Source organism: Chrysemys picta, chromosome 1 (genome assembly GCF_011386835.1).
Source record: "Chrysemys picta bellii isolate R12L10 chromosome 1, ASM1138683v2, whole genome shotgun sequence".
In the NCBI taxonomy this organism is placed as follows: Eukaryota; Metazoa; Chordata; order Testudines; family Emydidae; genus Chrysemys; species Chrysemys picta.
In genome coordinates, this window is record NC_088791.1 from 356,616,657 (window position 1) to 356,639,760 (window position 23,104).

The window sequence follows — 23,104 nt, forward strand, 5'->3', positions numbered from 1 at the left end:
TCACTATTCACACACTGAGAAATTATATTTTCTTTATTCTGAGAAAATAACTATGAACAGTGACCCTACTAAATCCAATTCCATATTTTGTGGTGCTTCCTGCATTAATAATTCTTACACTTTTTGGGGGGGAAACCTTAAGAGGCATCAGCAGGAAATACAATTGGGGATACTGGTCATCCATCATTGTGCCTTAATGCAATGAGAGCCAGGATAGGGAGTCCATACTGAAGGGAGTATCACATTCATCCAGTTGCTCGAAATCAGCAAGGGGAAAAAAACAAACTTTTGCAAAGACATGCTGAGAGAAACATCCCAACTAGAACATACCTCAGGGAGAAGACCTGGGTGCCATTAATAGCAGGTCATGATAAACACTTGCTCATTCACAGCAGTGGACAAAACAAAACAATGTTCAGATCCCTAAGATATGGGATGGAGAATAACAGGTTTGGGATATGTGTTCAGTTTTGGTCATCCAGTATCTGTTAAGGGTATAGCTATATGTAAAAGGGATTTGCAAGACAGCCTTTGAGAATGGGGGAGGCTGCCATATGCAAACAGATAGAAGAGTCTGGGACTCTGTAGTTTGCACAAGAGACAAAGAAGAGAGTATGATATAGGAGAGAAAAATAAAAAATAAAACTAATTTACATTTAAATGGACAGTTCCTAACCATTATTACCGATAGACACTTAGTATTCCAAGAGGACTAATTCCCCAAATCTGAGGAAAATTATCAGCAAAACTGATTGGGAGGAAAAATGTAAACAGAAAAATGTGAATGAAAATTGGTAATTCTTTGATAACAGCTTATTAGATAGCGGAAAACTGATGATTCCACAGTCAACAAAGTGAACAACTTTGGGTAAAAACCCAGATCAGTGGCAAAGTGAAGGCAGCAAGGTGGGGGGGGGGAGGGAGGAAGCAATATATAAGAAAAAGGAAAAAGAGAAAATATATATCTAAGAACAGAAATTGGAAGTTAAGAAAATTCATAAGGGACGTTAAGATATCAGGGAAAATTCCATGTTTGGCAGGGCTATGAATCACAAAAAGGAGTTTATTAAGTATATTAACACCAAGAGAAATCCTGGAAAAGTTTTATGTGTTAAATATAAAGTATTAAAAAATAAAGGGAAAGGGGTTTTTTATATATAAAAGAATTGACTAGGTTAAGAAACAATAGAAAAGCTGGTATGGGATTAGTTAAAAAACAAGTCTAGAAATGTAAATAATGCCAGTCAGCAACACGGTTTATGCAAAACAGATCTTGTCAAATAAACCTGATTTCATCCTTTTATGAGAGTACACATTGGTTGATCAAGGAAAAATGCTGATGCATTGAACCTTGATTTCTGAGAGCCATTTGATTTAGTAGGGGTAAATATTGCGTTGGTGAGTTGGAGCAGGGGAAGGATTTGACCTCTTCACATGGGATTGGTGAAACAAACTGCATCCAATTCTGGGGTCCACATTGGAAAAAAGATGTAGAAAACTTGGAGAAAGGGCAGAAAGGAGCCACAAAAATGATTTAAGGATAGAGAAAAGGCCGGGTTTTTAGACTTGAACGTGTATATCTGTTCAATTTATCAAAAAGATGGTCAGTGGAGACATTCATGTGGAGAAAATCACAGGTAATAATGGGCTATATAATCCACCAGACAAAGGCGGAGCAAGACCGAAGGGCTGGAAGCTGAAGCCAGGCAAATTCCAGCACGAAATTAGGGGCAAATATTTAGCACTGAGGGTGATTTAGCTTTGGGACACACTGTGAAGGGAATTGCTGGATTCTCCAATTCCCCATATTGGCAGATCCAGACTGGATATTTTTTTGGAAGATCTGATTGAAGGATTGTTTACACTTAAAATGCTACAGCCGTGCTGCCGTAGCACTTCAATATAGACACTACTTACACAGGTGGACGGGTTCTCATCATAGGTAATACCTGAGAGGTGGTAGCTCGGTCGATGGAAGAATTCATCTCCTGCTGTCTACACCAGGGAACAGATTATTCAACAAGTTCTTGGAATGTCTTGGAGACAAATTTTTGTTCCAGGAGCTGGGGAAATGTACTAGGAGACAGGCTGTTCTAGACTTTATTTGACATATAAGGAGGAACTGGTTGAGAATTTGAAACTGGAAGGCAGTTTGGGGGAACGTGATCATGAAATGACGGAGTTCACGATTTTAAGGAATGGTAGGAAGGAGAACAGCAAAATAAAGATAATGGATTTCGAGAAGGCAGACTTGGGCAAACTCAGAGAAGAGAGTTGGTAGGTAAGATCTCATGGGAAGCAAATCTAAGGGGAAAAAAGGTTTTAGGAGAGACATTTGTAAGGCCACAAGCGCAAACTATCCCACTGCGTAGGAAAGTTAGGATGTATGGCAAGAGACCAGAATGGCTTAACCAGGAGATCTTGAATGATCTAAAAAACAAAAAAGGATCCTACAAAAAGTGAAAACAAATTCAAGTTACAAAGGAGGAATATAAACAAATAACACATGTATGTAGGGGCAAAATTTGAAAGACCAAGGCACAAAACAAGATCAAACTAGATAGAGACATAAAGGGTAGCAAGAAAATATTCTACAAATACATTAGAAGCAAGCAGGAGACCAAGGACTGGGTAGATCTGTAACTAAATGAAGGGGGGGAAACAAGAACAATAAACGTGGAAATGGCATAGGTACTTAATGACTTCTTTGTTTAGATTTTCACCAGAAAAGTTGTTGGTGTTTGGACACCTAACTTAGAAAATGACAGTGAAAATGGAATAGGTTCAGATGATAAAATAAGGAAATAACAAGTTAAAAGTTAGATGGAAAAGGCAGGTGTCTTCAAGTCACCAGGGCCTGACGAAATGCATCCTAGAGTACTCTGAAGGAAGTGATTGAGCAGATATCTGAGCCATTAGCTATTAGCTTTGAAAAGTGATGGGAGTCAGGGAAGATTCTGGAACACTGGAAAGAGCACATATAGTGCCTATCTATAAAAAAAAGGGATATAAGGGAAACCTAGACTATTATAGACCAGTAAGCTTATCTTCTGTACCAGGTAAAATAATGGAGCATATAATTAAGGATTCAATTTGCAAATGTGTAGAAGATAATGAAGTGATAAATGATAATCAGCATGGATTTGTCAAAAACAAAACATGTCAAACCAACCTGTTAGCTTTCTTTCACAAGGTAACAAGCACTGTGGAAGGGGGGAGGAAGTAGATGTGGTATATCTAGACGTTAGTACAGCTTTTGATATAATCTCGCATAATCTTCTCATTAAGAAACTAGGGGAAAATAAACTAGATGGAGGTACTATACAGTGGATGCATAACTGGTTGGAAAACAATTTCAGAGAGTAGTAATGAATGGTTTACAGTGATGCTGTAAGGGCATAACAAGTCGGGTACTGCAGGGAACAGTTCTGGGTCCGGTTCTTTTCCATGTCTTCATCAACAATTTAGATCATGGCACAGAGAGTATACTTATTAAGTTTGCAGATTATAGCAAATTGGAAGGGGTTGTAAGTCTTTGGAGAATTGGATAAAAATCCAAAATGATCTGGAAAAACTGGAGAAAAGGATGATTAGGGGTCTTGAAAACATGACCTAAAAGGGACAACTGTAAGTGCAAGGTTTGTTCAGTCTGAATAAGAGAAGACTGAGGGGGGACATGATAACAATTTTCAAATACCTAGAAGGTTCTTACAAGGAGGGAGAAAAAGTGTTCTCATTAACCTTTGAAGAAAAGAGGCAATGGACTTAAATTGCCGTAAGGGCAGTTTAGGTTGGACATTAGGAAAAATGTTTCAAAAAAGGCAATTGCAATGTTAGGTTATATTATCTGAAGTATAACATGCAAGTCATGGTACGTGATAGCATTCCTCAACTTCCTTGTGAACTAAGTCTCAATTGGAGACTAAGACAAAACAAATCCTGTATCTTGTCAGGGGGTTAGACTAGCTCTCCTTCGTGTTCCCTTATAACTCTATGGCTCTATCATTCTATATTGTAAAGTCCTAGTGTAGACCAGGCCTTAGTCACACACAATTCTTTCTGCTCAATGCAGGGGTAACTGAGTGAAATTTAGTGGGCCTGTGTTTTACAGGAGGTCAGACTGGATGATCAAATGGTTGCTTCTGACCTTAAACTCTATGGATCTATTGATAAAAAAGTAGATCAGGCATTTCTATTTAATGTGTCTCAAAACATGAACAAGGGAACATTTAGTTAAATTGAAAGTCTGAACATATAACATTAAGAAAAGATAATTGCTAAAATAATTTCTATTTGGCCTGTGGAACTCCTAGCTATCAACATTATTGGAGGAAAGAGAATAGAAGAATGGGATTCACAAATGGATTGGCCATTGCAGGTGATGCTGGAAGCATCACCTGTAGTTAAGGCTGTCTGACACCTTCCATTAGATGACCTCATTTCCAGTTGCTTATAAGTTTGCCAAATTTTCTGTGTTTTTACTGAAATTTCCCATGCTGGGTGTCTGCTTTGAGAAGAATTGTTTTTTTGAAAGTTTCAGGCATTATAGTTCAGCCGACTTCTTGAATGAATCTAGGAGAAAGTATGTGTTACCCACGTTGAAAAATTCTCATTATTGTTCTAGCGAGGAGCCCTAGCACCTCCAAGCTTTCCAGCAGATAAAAGTCAGATAACAGCCCCTGTCCCTCTGCCCTGAAATGCAAGAGGAGGGGGTGACAGTGTCTGTGCATTAACACACAGTTGGCTTCTGACATCTGTACTTAGTTCTTCCTCCAAGGGAGTATTGCATCACTGGGGCCTGAGCAAAGCATGGGTAGTGGTCTCAGAATTTGACCTTGTATTGCACATCTACTAACATCTTTCATCCTGAAGGATTCACTGTGCCACTAAAATGCACCACTTCGGGGCTGCAATCCATCAGGCGGGATGCGCAGGGGTGCACAGAAAAGAGTGAGATTTTGGCCAGTTATTCTTTAGCAAACTCATCACTTATGGCAAGGGGCCTGGGAAGTTTAATGGTCGTGCAGAGCGGAAAGGACCACAGACTTACTCTCTATCCCACCACAACCACGTTGCACAGGGTTTGTCAATCAGTTGAGCTCCTCAGCAAGAGATGGGTACCTGTGAATTCTGAGACATAAGTGTCCTCCATAGGTAGTCCCCGCAGCTATCCATGACCCAGACCTCTCTGAACCCAGCATCTGCAGCAGCATCCCACACAGAGAGACAACACGGGGATGTGCACCATTTATAATATAGCTCTACGTAATCCCAGTGGGGTTCGCTCAGCCTCTAGAGAAGAAGGGAGGCTCTGAAAGAAAACAGGCTGTGGAGAAGCATGTCTCCGCTTCTGTGCTAATTATCCATCTTTAGGAGTAAACAGTAATTAAGGAACCTTCCCAAAGGGAGATGAGAACTCCTGGGCTCTGTGCTGAGTCAGAGAGGAATTGGCTGCTCTGTACGTTTGTGTGTATATATTTAAAAATTATAGTTGATGAGTAAGAAAACTAAGGATAATGCCTAACTCTCCAGAGGATCTGATATCCTGTAAATTCTCAGAACACATGGGTAGATTGTAGACAGAGAGACCTGGAGAAACTTGACTAAGAGGAGACACAAGCACTTACAGCAAACACATGGGATCAGAGATCAGTAATTCTCATCAGTAACTATTATCATACTGTGTAGCAGCTTTCATTGATGGATCTTCAAAACACCTAGCAAGGAAAAGTCATCATGAAACATCCCCATTTCAATGATCGATAAACTGAGGCATGGGGAGACAAGGTCACATAGAGACAGACAGACAGAACCCAAGTGTCCTGACTTCCCTTCCATAACCACGGTTTCTCTATCAGTCAGTGACCACATGAAAACGTGGAAATGGACTCACAGTCTTTCAGGGCCTGTTCACTAGAGGGGGGCGGAGAATTACTTGGGTTGCAACCCTGAACTGGGGGCCGCCGAGCCCTCTGGCATACCAATCTGGGCCTCTTCCCACACTGTGAGGCATTGATAAGCTGCAATCCTCTCAGGTCCTGCACTTACACAGCCATACACAGACAGGGACATACCCAGCTCCAGGTAAATGAATGCTTTCACTAGCCATCCATGAAACAACAATAGATAGACTACAGCCAGTTCCCCCCAGCTCTCCAGCCTAGCACCCAAGAGCTGTACCACCTGGCTCTGGCTGTACCATCTGGCTCTCCTATATCTACTGCTTCCCTCCATCCGCAGGGCTTGTTACCCTGTCAAAGAGTCTGTCAGAGCTCTGGCTGTTAACATAAGAACATACATCAGAACATAAGAATGGCCATAAAACACAAGCCCATTACATTTCACTCAGTTACCTCTGTATTCAGCCAAAAGACTTGTGTGTGACTAAAGCCTGTTCTACACTAGGATTTTACATCATAGATTGGTAGAGCCATAGAGTTATAAGGAAACACAAAGGACAGTTAGTCTATCCCCCTGACAAGATGCAGGATTTGTTTTGTCTTAGTCATCTAAGACTGATGGCTATTCACAGGTCTGTGAAAAACCTCCATAGAAGGAGCTTCCATGACTTCTCTGGGAGTCTGTTCCATTGGCCTCCTGTAGTTAAAGTTAGGAAGATTTTCCTGAAATTTAATTTCAATCTGCTATGATGGAATTTGGACCCATTGTCTCTTGTCCTGCCCCTCTGTAGTAAGATAGAATAACTTTCTCCACCTTTTTATGGCAGCCTTTCAAGTGTTTGAAGACTACTATCCTGTCCCCCGTTAATCTCCTCTTTTCCAAATAAACATACTGGTGCCTTTGGCTTGCTCATATGGCTTGCTTTCCACCCCTTGTGTAACATTTGTTACTTGCCTATAGATCCTTTCCAGGTTCTCTAGATCCTTTCTGTTAATTGGTGTGCAAAATTTGACACATTACTTCAATTGAGACCTAACCCACACCGAGTAGAGGAATACTATCACGTACCATGACTTGCATGTTATATTTCTGTTAATATAACCAAACATTGCATTTGCCTTTTTTGAAACATTTTTCCTAATGTCCAACCTAAACCATTCTTGCTGGAGTTTAAGGTTTTTACTTTTTACATTGCTTCTTGTCTTCCCTTCAGATGTTAAGGAGAACAGTTTTTCTCCCTCATTGTAACAACCTTTTCGGTATTTGAAAATTGTTATCATGTCCCCCTTCAGTCTATTCCTATTCAGACTAAACAAACCTAGATCTTTCAGTCTTCCCTCATAGGTCATCTTTTCAAAACCCCTAATCATCCTTTTCTCCAGTTTTTCCAGATCATTTTGAATGTTTATCCAATCCTCCAAAAGACTTGCAAACCCTCCCAACTTAGTCACACACAAGTCTTTCGGCTCAATACAGAGGTAACTGAGTGAAATGTAATGGGCTTGTGTTTTATGGCCATTCTTATGTTCTGATGTATGTTCTTATGTTAACAGCCAGAGCTTTGACAGACTCTTTGACAGGGTAACAAGCCCTGCGGATGGAGGGAAGCAGTAGATATAGGAGAGCAAAATAAAAAAAATAAACTGATTTACAGGCCGGATGCGCAGGGGTACACAGAAATCAGTGACATTTTGGCCAGTGATTCTTTAGCAAACTCAGCGCTTCTGGCAAGGGCCCTGGGGTGTTTCATGGTTATGCAGAGCGGAGAGGACCACAGACTTACTCTCTATCCCTCTACACCCATGTTACACTGGATTTGTTGCTCAGGTGAGCTCCTCAGCAAGAGATGGGTACCTGTGAATTCTGAGACAGAAGTGTCCTCCTTAGGAATCCCCCTCGGGTAGCCGTGTCCCACACCTTTCTCAGCCAGCATCTGCAGCAGCATCCCACACCAAGAGCTGACACAGGGGTGTACACAGTTTTTAATATAGCTCTGTGTAATCCCAGGGGAGTTTGCTCGGCCTCTAGAGGAGAAGGGAGGATCTGAGTGTGAACAGGCTGTAGACAAGCAACTCTCCACTTTCTGTGCTAATTATCCCGCTTTAGAGTAAACAGTAATTTAGGAACCTTCCCAAAGGGAGACCAGAGCTCGTGTGCTCTGTGCTGAGTCAGAGAGGAATTGGCTGCTCTGTACGTTTGTGTGTATGTATTTAAAAATTATACTTGTTGAGAAAGAAAATTAGCGATAAAGCCTAATTCTCAGGATAGATGTGTAGATAGTAGACAGAGAGATCTGAAGTAAGTTGACTAAGAGGAGACACAAGCACTTACAGCAAACACATGGGCTGTCACTAAGGGATCAGAGATCAATACTTCTCTTCAGTAACTATCATCATACTGTGTAGCACCTTTCATTGATGGATCTTCAAAACACGTAGCAAAGAAAAGTCACTATGAACCATCCCCATTTCACCGATCGGTAAACTGACGCACAGGCAGACATGACTTGTCCAAGGTCACACAGTGAATGACTGACAGAACCCAAGTGTCCTGACTTCCCCTGCATAACCACAGTCTCTGTGTTTGTAAGTGACCACATGACAACAGGGAAATTGACTTACGGTCTTGCAGGGCCTGTTCACTGGGGCAGGGGAAAGGGGAGAAGGAATTCCATGGAATGCAACCTGGAACTGGGGACCGCCAAGCCCTCTGGCATACCAATCTGGGCCCCCTCACACTGTGAGGCTGTGAGAAGCTGCAATCCTCTCAGGTCCTGCACTTAAACAGCCATACACAGACAGGGACACACCCAGCTCCAGGTACATGAATGATTTCACTAGCCATCCATGAAACAACAATAGAGAGTCTCCAACCAATTCCCCTCAGCTCTCCAGCCTAGGAACCAAGAGCTGTACCGTCTGGCCCTGGCTAAAAACCTCACCAGTATCAGTTTATTTCCCAGTCTGCCCCTCCCTCAATGTGGAGAGGACAATACATCAGCCTGAGCAGATTTCCCTTTTACGTTTCAAACAACATCCTGTAGTAAGTAAAACAATATAAAACAGATTTATTAATTACAGAACGATTGATTGTTTACGTGATTATAAGTAATAATATAAAGAACAAAGTTGAAATCTGAGAAATAAACAACATCACAATCTAAGTTCGATACACTAGACAGGCTTTGAATCAAACAGCGTGTCACCCTGATGGGATAAACAATCCACCCATCTCCCATACACAGGCTAGAAACCCCTTCAGCCTGGGACCACAGCCCCAGTTCAGTCCCAGGTTCTAACGTGTTTGGTGTTGAGTTGTAGGGGAGTGAGGCCAAGTGATGATGTCGCTTCCACATTTTATAGCTTCTGCCATGTAGAAGGAGCTTGATTGTTCCAAGCCAAAGCCCCCAGCACAATTATTGGAAAAGTACAGACACAATATCGAGTCCAGTGAACAGGAGCTGGTCACATGCCCTTTTATCCTTTCAGAGCTTTAGGTACAAAAATGATATATGTATACAAATACATCACATATTTTATATACTTTATAAAAACTAACATCATAGTCAGATCACCATGGTAAATATGGGGGCGACCGGGTGTTGCTTTGGGGCACAGAATGTCACACATTTCCCCTTACTTTACTGCAGGACTGTTAGTCACTGACTGATGCAGAAGCAGTGTGCTCAAGGTCCTCTTTATTTTTTGACCATACAACTCCCAAGTGTTACAATCATTGTAGTGTTATCCACAGATGTTCCTCCAAACTTCTATGTACCTTTCAACACTTTGTAGATGAGCCTCATGATCTCAAAAGGCAGCAAGTGTGCTTTCTGTGTAGTATTGTTAACCATTGTGTTTTTCCAACTAGTTGTAACTCAATACATATATTCATCAACACCATGAGGTGTTGTGCCTCAGTTTCCCCCTCCAGACAGCACACCAGGTATATTATAATTTCCCTCCTATGACAAGCTTTTAGCCTGTGAACAGGTGTTCTCTGAGAAGCAATAGTCATGTACGGCTTCTTGTTGATTACTTCTAGTATGTCCAAAAGCTTTCTCTCAAAATCCTGCCTGCTTCACCTTTTCATAGGTTTACCATCAGTGCTAATTTTTTTTGGTCATAAGATTTACCATTAGCAACTAACTTTCCATCATGATATTTACCAATACCATCAAATCTTTTATTACAGCTAGGCGTTTCCAAGTATAATTATTACACCATGCCTTCTGCTTCGACAGTGTGGTTTGTTGAAATTGCATTTTGGCTTTCAACTACTTCCTGAACCTTAACATATGTCTAGTTATTGGCTTTCCTTACCCTTCAGTGTCCCCTTAAGTAGGGATCTCAGTTCAAGGTCATCATTGAGTAAGTGTTATTCAATGGTCTGATGAGGTAAGGATGTAAGGGCACTTTGCATGTTGTCTAGCCCTCACTGAAGCTATTTTCCAAACTAGGGTTATGCCCATGGAAAAAGTCCACCTCCCTTGGGCTTTCCGTGCGATCCTCACTCATAACACTTTTCCTAGAGGGTTGTGATAGTGATCTGTGCTCTCTGGGCAAAGAGTTGTGCCTTTTCCCAGCAAATCATTCATGGCCTCTTTCTGTGTCTTACCAGGCCAGAGAATTTCCTCCTCCCCTCTGTCAGGTGGGTCGTTAGCATTTTCACTGACAACCATTTTTTTAATCAGATCTACATCCTCTCTTAAAGCTGTGGGGGAGAGGTAGATATGCTGGAGGGTAGGGACAGGATACAGAGGGACCTAGACAAATTGGAGGATTGGGCCAAAATAAATGTGATGAGGTTCAATAAGGACAAGTGCAGAGTCCGGAAATTAGAATGGAAGACCCCCATGCACCGCTACAGGCTGGGGACTGACTGGATAAGCAGTATTTTTGCAGAAAAGGACCTGGGGATTTCAGTGTATGAGAAATGCAATAGGAGTCATCAGTGTGCCCTTGTTACCTAGAAGGCTAACAGCGTATTGGGCTGCATTTATCTCTCGTTTCCGTGTGACATCGTGTCACAGCTCTGGAAGGGGAGTGGGTTCCAGTGTGGGGGGGAGATAAATCTTGGGATTGCATAAGAACATTGGAATGCCCATATTGGGTAAGACCAAAGCTCCATTTAGCCCAGTATCCTGTTTGCCGAGAGTGGCCAATGCCATGTGCCTCAGAAGGACTGAACAGAAAATGGAAATCATCAAGTGATTCATGTCACCCACACCCAGATTCTGGCAACCAAAGGCTAGGGACACCATCCCTGCTCATCCTGGCAAATAGCCATTGACTGACCTTATCTAGCTCTTATTAGAACCCTGTTACAGTCTTGGCCTTCACAACATCCTCTGGCCCAGAGTTCCACAGATTGACTGTGAAGAAATACTTTATTTTTTTTTTTTTTTTAAGCTGCTGCCTATTAATTTCATTGGGTGACCCCCAGTTCTTCTGTTATGTGAAGGAGTAAACAACATTTCCTTATTCATTTTTTCCAAATCATGCATGATTTACAGACCTCATATCCCACCTTCGTCATCTCCTAATTGCCTTCTATGATGAGATAACTGGCTCTGTGGATGAGGGGAAAGCAGTGGATGTGTTATTTCTTGACTTTAGCAAAGCTTTTGATACGGTCTCCCACAGTATTCTTGCCGCCAAGTTAAAGAAGTATGGGCTGGATGAATGGACTGTAAGGTTGGTAGAAAGCTAGCTAGATCGTCGGGCTCAACGGGTAGTGATCAATGGCTCCATGTCTAGTTGGCAGCTGGTTTCAAGCGGAGTGCCCCAAGGGTCGGTCCTGGGGCCGGTTTTGTTTAATATCTTTATTAATGATCTGGAGGATGGTGTGGACTGCACTCTCAGCAAGTTTGCAGATGACACTAAACTAGGAGGCGTGGTAGATACACTAGAGGGTAGGGATCGGATACAGAGGGACCTAGACAAATTAGAGGATTGGGCCAAAAAAACCTGATGAGGTTCAACAAGGACAAGTGCAGAGTCCTGCACTTAGGACGGAAGAATCCCATGCACTGCTACAGACTAGGGACCAAATGGCTAGGCAGCAGTTCTGCAGAAAAGGACCTAGGGGTCACAGTGGATGAGAATCTGGATATGAGTCAACAGTGTGCTCTTGTTGCCAAGAAGGCTAACGGCATTTTGGGCTGTATAAGTAGGGGCATTGCCAGCAGATGGAGGAACGTGATCGTTCCCCTTTATTCGACATTGGTGAGGCCTCATCTGGAATACTGTGTCCAGTTTTGGGCCCCACACTACAAGAAGGATGTGGAAAAATAGGAAAGAGTCCAATGGAGGGCAACAAAAATGATTAGGGGTTTGGAGCACATGACTTATGAGGAGAGGCTGAGGGAACTGGATTGTTTAGTCTCCAGAAGAGAAGAATGAGGGGGGATTTGATAGCAGCCTTCAACTACCTGAAGGGGGGTTCCAAAGAGGATGGAGCTCGGCTGTTCTCAGTGGTGGCAGATGACAGAACAAGGAGCAATGGTCTCAAGTTGCTGTGGGGAAGGTACAGCTTGGATATTAGGAAACACTATTTCACTAGGAAGGTGGTGAAGCACTGGAATGCGTTACCTAGGGAGGTGGTGGAGTCTCCTTCCTTGGAGGTTTTTAAGTCCCGGCTTGACAAAGCCCTGGCTGGGATGATTTAGTTGGGAATTGGTCCTACTTTGAGCAGGGGGTTGGACTAGATGATGACCTCTTGAGGTCCCTTCCAACCCTGATATTCTATGATTCTATGATCTCTTTTCCAAATTGAAACGTTCCAGACTTTTTAATCTCTCCTCATATGGAAAGTGTTCAATACCCCTTATCATTGTTGTTGCCTTTATCTGTGCCTTTTCCAATGCCCCAGAAAAGGGATCGGACAGAGGAAGTGTTGTTCAGCCCTTCAGAACCAGAGAGACTGGATGAGTCATGAGCAGCTGGGGCAGGAGAGAGGCAAGAGGGTGGGAGAGGGGACTCTTCGGTTGCAGGGCTCTGGCTGCAGCAGACAGACAGTCTCAAGCTGGAGGAGAAGCCATGAATTGCAGGAGGGACAAAGTATGCTCCAAGGACTTGTGGACACTGTAATGGAAAACATAATCCCAACTGTACATATAAAATGATGGGGTCTAAGCTATCTGTTACCACTCAAGAAAGAGAGCTTGACTTCACTATAGATAGTTCTCTGAAAACATCCACCCCTTGTGCATCACGGAATCAGTTAGAAAGTGAAAGATAATAAGACTGAAAATATCATATTATCTCTATATAAATCCATGGTAAACCTAAAATACTGCCTGCAGATCTGGTCTCCCATTTCCAAAAGATATATTGGAATTTTAAAAGTTATAGAAAAGGGCAACCACAATGATTGGGGGTATAGAACAGCTGCCATATGAGGAGAGAATAATAAAAATGGGTCTTTTCAACTTGGGAAAGAGACAACTAAGGGGGGATATGAGAGAGATCTATAAAATCATGAATGGTGTTGAGAATGTAAATAAGGAAGTGTTATTTACTCTTTGTCATAACACAAAAACTAGGGATCATCCAATGAAATTAATTGGAAGTGGGACTATTAGCCAGGAGGGGCAGGCATGAAGTCCCTAGCCTCTGTTTGCTGGAAGCTGGGAAAGATTGATGGGGAATGGATCACTTGAGAATTACACCGGCAGACAGTGATTTTGATTCTTCTTTTATACCTCTATAACTACCTTAGTGATAAGAATACACCTAAATTCCTAAAGTCTAGGCCTCTGCAGACAGGCCTGAATAGCTATATCCTAACAATCACCTCCCAGGTGAATGAATATTTTAGATATTACCCAAATACTGACTTAGAGCCAATTAACCTCCAACAAGCTGTTGGTAAACAGAGACTACTAGAAACACTAACTACTTCCAGTTCTTTAATAATACAAGTCTACATTTCAAAGCTGTAGCCTACCTAAGATGGAATTGTCCTAATTACCATTTACATACTTTTCTAACCTGTCTCTAAAGGGTGAATCTGGGTCAATAGCCTGCAAGTTGCTTAACTCTTTCTAGCCATGTGTCACACAACCCCTTTTGCAAGGCCTGGGGCAGTTTGCTTTAGCGATCATGTGACCTGAAAAGAAGAAACTGGAAACAGAGGGCGCCCAAGGGGAAGCTCTGGGAAGGGTGGGCTGAAGCAACTGGAGAGTCTGGGGGAGCCAAGCCAAAGCTAGCCTCAGGGCCTTGTGCTTGGCGGGCAGGTTTTTGCTCCCAGAGGGAGGTGATAGAACGGAAGCTGCACTGCGAGAGTGGGCCTAGAAACCCAGAGCCAGGGGCAGGGCCTGAACAGTGCTGTGACTCAAAAACACATGGGTCTTGTTTATGGGCCCCAATCACGCTCGGCTGGTGAGTGTCCAGCTGCACGAGTTTGAGCAGGGCTGTGACTGGAAACCTGGAGCTGCTACTCCGATGTGGAAGGGGAGTGGGCCGGGCCGGGAAAGTGCCACAAGATATTTCCTCCACCTATATGTGGCTCCTCTGCCATCTGTGCTTCCCCAAGTGCTCTCGTTCCAGAACTGATCCAGCCGGGCTTCCCTGAGGGAAATGTTTCTGGCACACACAGTCCCTGTTTGGGGTCAGGGAGAGAGTTTGTGTCTCCCTTGGAGAGTGCTCCCCAGAACAGCAGAGACAGGGAGTCCCTGTTCTAGTGGGTTTTGTCCCATCTCTCTCTCTCTCTCTCTCTTTCACTCTCTCTCTCTTTCTCTTGGTGCATTTAGGACCAGCTCTCTCTTTCCTTTGTAACTCACCCCCCCACACACCTGTGCCTCCCTCTTCCTGTCACTTCTAAGTCCTTGGCCATTACCAACTAGCAGCCTGCAGCTGTGGTAGCCTACAGTCTAGTCTACTTGCTTGCCTATATATCTTTTCTTATAAGTTTCTTATTTTCTTATGGGTTTGATTATTTGTTTTATTGATATGTTTACAGATTTCACCTGTAACACAAGGGACCTGCAGGCCACGTCCTGTATGTTGAGCTAAAGCAGGGAGCATATATGAAACGGTGTGGGGGAAAGTGCAGCCAGAACCTCCTGTTGAAGTTGTGGAGGATTTGGAAGAGGGGCTGCAACCTTGTGCATTGTAGAGTGGCATGTACCATGGTCTGCCTCATGCTACAAAATGGACAGGCATCTGGAATGGGGGTGAACTGTGCCATGTACATGCCTGTGATCAATGTAGCTCCATGAACAAGCCACCAACCGATATCCATGGTGGGCCGTGGGACCAGGGTGTAGTACTTTCTGGCCCACCAGGGTTCCTCACCATCCAAAGGTGGTACTAGGTTCTGCCACATGGTATCAGGGCATCTGAGGAAGTGAAGTATGTGGACCATGAGGATGTAAAGTTGTTCCCTTGGTGGAATTCAGAAATGAACCGGCTGAAGGATGTGCCGCTGGCTCAGGTTATGAAAGGAAGGGGGCTGGGGGGACCCATGGGCAGGAGCCCAATCAAGAATTCCAGAGGCATTGGGGTGAGGGGTGGGTGGGGAGCACCCTCTTGTAGTACCTGTTCAAGGAAAACCAGAGTAGTAAGCAATATGGTGGCCCCCAACCTCCTGGAGTATGCTCAGTAGGGTCGGAAGAGCCCCAGGTGAGCTCCAAGATGAAAGACGCCATCCTGGCCACTAAATGGTGGGCCAAGAACTGGGCCAGTGAAATGCTGGAGGAGTGGGCCCGGGCAAGGTGAAAACAAAATAAATACATGCGGTCCAACCAGGAGTAGTGCAACCGATCGACCTCCACCTGGACACAGGTAAAGATGGAATTCTCATCCGGGTGTTCGTCGTTCAAGATGTTCACAATGGAGTGATGATTGATGATCTCTCCGAGGATGCCTGCAGCAGCCTGGCTGCTTTTGAACCCTGAGTGAGTGATTCTGGGCCTCAAAGATGGTATTAAAGTCCTCACCCAGGTCAGGCACCCTTGGGGATCCAAAGTGCCGAGGAAGGCAGACACCTGTTGACCAAAACACACCCAGGCCGTAGTCTGCATCTGGGGGGTAGACATTGAACAGATTAAAAAAAAATTCAGAAAAGATGGATGGCTTCATTCTGAGGGCTGAGGAGGATCCTCGTGAGCATGGAATCCCCATCTGGCCTTGCAACAATCACTGACCAACCTGAAAGGCTTTTCACAGAAGTTGCAGGCCCACCGGTAGCCCATGGAGATGTGCATAGAGGGAGCAGACCACCGATGCGGCAACTGTACCGGTGGTGATGCGCAATATGTCTCTATCTCCAGAAAGGGAAAGGGAGATGGAAGGTAGAGATCAGCCCCTATATGGTGAAGGAAGGGAGGCAAAAAAAAAAAAAAACACCCCATGAGGTTCATCTAAGGACATGGGGAAAGGAGAAAACCCCTGGTTGGCAGCAGTATGGAAGGTGGAGGGGACACAAATGAGCAGTGCTTCTCTCCCCCTTCCCTCCCGCAGCTCCTGTCTCTGCTCTTTGGCTGTGGCTAGGGCTTGGGGCCGCCTGAACTGAGGGCTTCTTCTGCCCCTGCTGCCAGGGCAGCTTGAGCTCTTCCCCTTCCCCAGTGGCTCCTACTGGGGCTGGAGGCTTGAACTCCTGCCAGCTGTAGCTGAGGCAGCCTGGGCTCGGGGCTTCTGGCCCCTTCTCCTGAGCTGCTCTACAAGAATCAGATGAGGATTGCCATGTTCTGTCCATTCCCTATGAAGCCCCTGGCACTGGGCACTATCAGAAGACAGGCTACTGGGCTACATGGACTATTGGTTTTACCCAGTATGGTCCTTCTGATTTTCTTATTTAGACCCCAGATGTATCTGCCTCCGGCTGTAACACACTATACCCCACTCCCCTCCCAGAGCCGAGATAGATCCCAGGAGTCCTGATGGGGTCTCTCTCTCCACAGAGTTAGGAACAATTTAAGAATAAACATTAAAATTTTAACACTAACCAGTGTCCCTTAAGTGACTTGCCATAAAATGTGAGCACATATTAGTTTTAGAGTTGACTGGGTCGCAGATGACAAGGGGAGGGGAAGACAGGAGCAAGTGATGGAGCAGCGCCTTGGGGAGAAGACACACAGCAGGGTTGAAGCTTGACAGAAGAGATGAGGCAAGGTTACAGTTTCAGGGATCCAGCTACCAGCAATTAGAAAGGTCACAACCAGTGTACTCTACACAGACTGATTCCACATGTCACTTTGACTGTCCAGTCAGTGATTCGGGGAAGAGGCCCCAGCACCAATCACCAGCCAGCTCTGCACAGAGCTCAATCTGAGAGCCAGAGCACAAGGAGGAAACATTTAGGTTTCTCCATGTGTAAAGAGCTGGAGCAGCCTGCCCCGGATCTGTTTGGTCCTCACCCCGTAAATGATGGGGTGTAGCACGGGGGGCACCAGCAGGTACACACTGTCAAAGAGAACAAGGAAATGCAGTGGTACATTGTGGCCAAACCGGTACATGAGAGAGGAGAAGAAATCTGGGACGTACAAAGCTAAGATGGCACAAACATGAGAGATGCAGGTCCCAAAAGTTTTGAGCCGAGCATCCTTTGTGGGGAGGCGGAAGATGGCCCGGAGGATCTGAGTATAGGACACTGTGATAAAAAACACATCCATTCCGATCACAGAGAGAAGATCAAACAGGCCATAGTAACTACTGATGCTGATGTCGGCACAGGCCAGCTTCACCACAGCTATATGCCCACAACAGAAGTGGGGGATGATGTTGGTCCTGCAATATGGCCATTGCCTCGCTAGGAAGGGATAGGGTAATGTGACTATGCCACTGCGCAGCACCACGGCCAGGCCTATCTTGGCCACAACAGAGTTTGTCAGGATCCTGGAATGTCTCAGGGGATGGCAGATGGCCACGTAGCGATCAAAAGCCATGGCCACGAGGATTCCAGACTGCATCCCTGAGAAGGAGAGAACAAAGTACATCTGGGTGAGGCAGGCAGTGAAACTGATCTCCCTGGAATTGAACCAGAAGATGCTCAGCATTTTGGGAAGGGTGGATGTGGACATGACCAGGTCGGTGACGGCCAGCATGCAGAGGAAATAGAACATGGGCTCGTGGAGGCTCGGCTCCCTCTTCACGATGAACAGGATGGTGAAGTTCCCCAACAAGGCTATGGTGTACATAGTACAGAAGGGAATGGAAATCCAGATATAGGCTTTCTCTAGGCCAGGAATGCCAAGTAGGATGAAGGTGGAAGGGTTGGTGAACTCGGTTGTGTTCAAATCTGACATGGTGTAGAGGAGAAAGAGTCCAACTCTGACGCGTTAGGGTCTCTCCTGCATTTAGCGTATGCTCCCCTGATTTTCTGTGTGTTCCCAGGATCTCAGGTGATGGTCACAGTAGAAATGCCTGAATGAAGAGACAATGTTAATATGAGACACTGCATGCAGTAGTGGAGGCTATTCTCATGGGAGAAGCACATTGATCACTATTCACACACTGAGAAATTATATTTTCTTTATTCTGAGAAAATAACTATGAACAGTGACCCTACTAAATCCAATTCCATATTTTGTGGTGCTTCCTGCATTAATAATTCTTACACTTTTGGGGGGGGGGGAAACCTTAAGAGGCATCAGCAGGAAATACAATTGGGGATACCGGTCATCCATCATTGTGCCTTAATGCAATGAGAGCCAGGATAGGGAGTCCATACTGAAGGGAGTATCACATTCATCCAGTTGCTCGAAATCAGCAAGAGGAAAAAAACAAACTTTTGCAAAGACATGCTGAGAGAAACATCCCAACTAGAACTTACCTCAGGGAGAAGACCTGGGTGCCATTAATAGCAGGTCATGATAAACACTTGCTCATTCACAGCAGTGGACAAAACAAAACAATGTTCAGATCCCTAAGATATGGGATGGAGAACAACAGGTTTGGGATATGTGTTCAGTTTTGGTCATCCAGTATCTATTAAGGGTATAGCTATATGTAAAAGGGATTTGCAAGACAGCCTTTGAGAATGGGGGAGGCTGCCATATGCAAACAGATAGAAGAGTCTGGGACTCTGTAGTTTGCACAAGAGACAAAGAAGAGAGTATGATATAGGAGAGAAAAATAAAAAATAAAACTAATTTACATTTAAATGGACAGTTCCTAACCATTACTACCGATAGACACTTAGTATTCCAAGACGACTAATTCCCCAAATCTGAGGAAAATTATCAGCAAAACTGATTGGGAGGAAAAATGTAAACAGAAAAATGTGAATGAAAATTGGTAATTCTTTGATAACAGCTTATTAGATAGCGGAAAACTGATGATTCCACAGTCAACAAAGTGAACAACTTTGGGTAAAAACCCAGATCAGTGGCAAAGTGAAGGCAGCAAGGTGGGGTGGGGGGAGGAAGCAATATATAAGAAAAAGGAAAAAGAGAAAATATATATCTAAGAACAGAAATTGGAAGTTAAGAAAATTCATAAGGGACGTTAAGATATCAGGGAAAATTCCATGTTTGGCAGGGCTATGAATCACAAAAAGGAGTTTATTAAGTATATTAACACCAAGAGAAATCCTGGAAAAGTTGTATGTGTTAAATATAAAGTATTAAAAAATAAAGGGAAAGGGGTTTTTTATATATAAAACAATTGACTAGGTTAAGAAACAATGGAAAAGCTGGTATGGGATTAGTTAAAAAACAAGTCTAGAAATGTAAATAATGCCAGTCAGCAACACGGTTTATGCAAAACAGATCTTGTCAAATAAACCTGATTTCATCCTTTTATGAGAGTACACATTGGTTGATCAAGGAAAAATGCTGATGCATTGAACCTTGATTTCTGAGAGCCATTTGATTTAGTAGGGGTAAATATTGAGTTGGTGAGTTGGAGCAGGGGAAGGATTTGACCTCTTCACATGGGATTGGTGAAATAAACTGCATTGAATTCTGGGGTCCACATTGGAAAAAAGATGTAGAAAACTTGGAGAAAGGGCAGAAAGGAGCCACAAAAATGATTTAAGGATAGAGAAAAGGCCGGGTTTTTAGACTTGAACGTGTATATCTGTTCAATTTATCAAAAAGATGGTCAGTGGAGACATTCATGTGGAGAAAATCACAGGTAATAATGGGCTATATAATCCACCAGACAAAGGCGGAGCAAGACCGAAGGGCTGGAAGCTGAAGCCAGGCAAATTCCAGCACGAAATTAGGGGCAAATATTAAGCACTGAGGGTAATTAAGCATTGGGACACACTGTGAAGGGAATTGCTGGATTCTCCAATTCCCCATATTGGCAGATCCAGACTGGATATTTTTTTGGAAGATCTGATTGAAGGATTGTTTACACTTAAAATGCTACAGCCGTGCTGCCATAGCACTTCAATATAGACACTACTTACACAGATGGACGGGGTTCTCATCATAGGTAATGCCCGAGAGGTGGTAGCTAGGTCGATGGAAGAATTCATCTCATGCTGTCTACACCAGGGCACAGATTATTCAACAAGTTCTTGGAATGTCTTGGAGACAAATTTTTGTTCCAGGAGCTGGGGAAAGATACTAGGAGACAGGCTGTTCTAGACTTTATTTTGACATATAAGGAGGAACAGGTTGAGAATTTGAAACTGGAAGGCAGTTTGGGGGAACGTGATCATGAAATGACAGAGTTCACGATTTTAAGGAATGGTAGGAGGGAGAACAGCAAAATAAAGATAATGGATTTCGAGAAGGCAGACTTGGGCAAACTCAGAGAAGAGAGTTGGTAGGTAAGATCTCATGGGAAGCAAATCTAAGGGAAAAAAAGGTTTTAGGAGAGACATTTGTAAGGCCTCAAGCGCAAACTATCCCACTGCGTAGGAAAGTTAGGATGTATGGCAAGAGACCAGAATGGCTTAACCAGGAGATCTTGAATGATCTAAAAAACAAAAAAGGATCCTACAAAAAGTGAAAACAAATTCAAGTTACAAAGGAGGAATATAAACAAATAACACATGTATGTAGGGGCAAAATTGGAAAGACCAAGGCACAAAACAAGATCAAACTAGATAGAGACATAAAGGGTAGCAAGAAAATATTCTACAAATACATTAGAAGCAAGCAGGAGACCAAGGACTGGGTAGATCTGTAACTAAATGAAGGGGGGAAAACAAGAACAATAAACGTGGAAATGGCATAGGTACTTAATGACTTCTTTGGTGTTTGGACACCTAACATAGAAAATGACAGTGAAAATGGAATAGGTTCAGATGATAAAATAAGGAAATAACAAGTTAAAAGTTAGATGGAAAAGGCAGGTGTCTTCAAGTCACCAGGGCCTGACGAAATGCATCCTAGAGTACTCTGAAGGAAGTGATTGAGCAGATATCTGAGCCATTAGCTATTAGCTTTTAAAAATGATGGGAGTCAGGGAAGATTTTGGAACACTGGAAAGAGCACATATAGTGCCTATCTATAAAAAGGGATATAAGGGAAACCTAGACTATTATAGACCAGTAAGCTTATCTTCTGTACCAGGTAAGATAATGGAGCATATAATTAAGGATTCAATTTGCAAATGTGTAGAAGATAATGAAGTGATAAATGATAATCAGCATGGATTTGTCAAAAACAAAATATGTCAAACCAACCTGTTAGCTTTCTTTCACAAGGTAACAAGCACTGTGGAAGGGGGGAGGAAGTAGATGTGGTATATCTAGACGTTAGTACAGCTTTTGATATAATCTCGCATAATCTTCTCATTAAGAAACTAGGGGAAAATAAACTAGATGGAGGTACTATACAGTGGATGCATAACTGGTTGGAAAACAATTTCAGAGAGTAGTAATGAATGGTTTACAGTGATGCTGTAAGGGCATAACAAGTCGGGTACTGCAGGGAACAGTTCTGGGTCCGGTTCTTTTCCATGTCTTCATCAACAATTTAGATCATGGCACAGAGAGTATACTTATTAAGTTTGCAGATTATAGCAAATTGGAAGGGGTTGTAAGTCTTTGGAGAATTGGATAAAAATCCAAAATGATCTGGAAACCTGGAGAAAAGGATGATTAGGGGTCTTGAAAACATGACCTATAAGGGACAACTGTAAGAGCAAGGTTTGTTCAGTCTGAATAAGAGAAGACTGAGGGGGGACATGATAACAATTTTCAAATACCTAGAAGGTTCTTACAAGGAGGGAGAAAAAGTGTTCTCATTAACCTTTGAAGAAAAGAGGCAATGGACTTAAATTGCCGTAAGGGCAGTTTAGGTTGGACATTAGGAAAAATGTTTCAAAAAAGGCAAATGCAATGTTAGGTTATATTATCTGAAGTATAACATGCAAATCATGGTACGTGATAGCATTCCTCAACTTCCTTGTGAACTAAGTCTCAATTGGAGACTAAGACAAAACAAATCTTGTATCTTGTCAGGGGGTTAGACTAGCTCTCCTTCGTGTTCCCTTATAACTCTATGGCTCTATCATTCTATATTGTAAAGTCCTAGTGTAGACCAGGCCTTAGTCACACACAATTCTTTCGGCTCAATACAGAGGTAACTGAGTGAAATTTAGTGGGCCTGTGTTTTACAGGAGGACAGACTGGATGATCAAATGGTTGCTTCTGACCTTAAACTCTATGGATCTATTGATAAAAAAGTAGATCAGGCATTTCTATTTAATGTGTCTCAAAACATGAACAAGGGAACATTTAGTTAAATTGAAAGTCTGAACATATAACATTAAGAAAAGATAATTGCTAAAATAATTTCTATTTGGCCTGTGGAACTCCTAGCTATCAACATTATTGGAGGAAAGAGAATAGAAGAATGGGATTCACAAATGGATTGGCCATTGCAGGTGATGCTGGAAGCATCACCTGTAGTTAAGGCTGTCTGACACCTTCCATTAGATGACCTCATTTCCAGTTGCTTATAAGTTTGCCAAATTTTCTGTGTTTTTACTGAAATTTCCCATGCTGGGTGTCTGCTTTGAGAAGAATTGTTTTTTTGAAAGTTTCAGGCATTATAGTTCAGCCGATTTCTTGAATGAATCTAGGAGAAAGTATGTGTTACCCATGTTGAAAAATTCTCATTATTGTTCTAGCGAGGAGCCCTAGCACCTCCAAGCTTTACAGCAGATAAAAGTCAGATAACAGCTCCTGTCCCTCTGCCCTGAAATGCAAGAGGAGGGGGTGACAGTGTCTGTGCATTAACACACAGTTGGCTTCTGACATCTGCACTTAGTTCTTCCTCCAAGGGAGTATTGCA

The 23,104-nt window shown here is 43.2% G+C and overlaps 1 pseudogene; it reads right to left on the bottom strand.

The window, feature by feature from the left end:
* Positions 1-17,203: 17,203 nt before the first annotated feature.
* Positions 17,204-18,202, bottom strand: LOC135972541 (olfactory receptor 52E4-like; annotated as a pseudogene).
* Between the last annotated feature and the right edge of the window lie 4,902 nt (positions 18,203-23,104).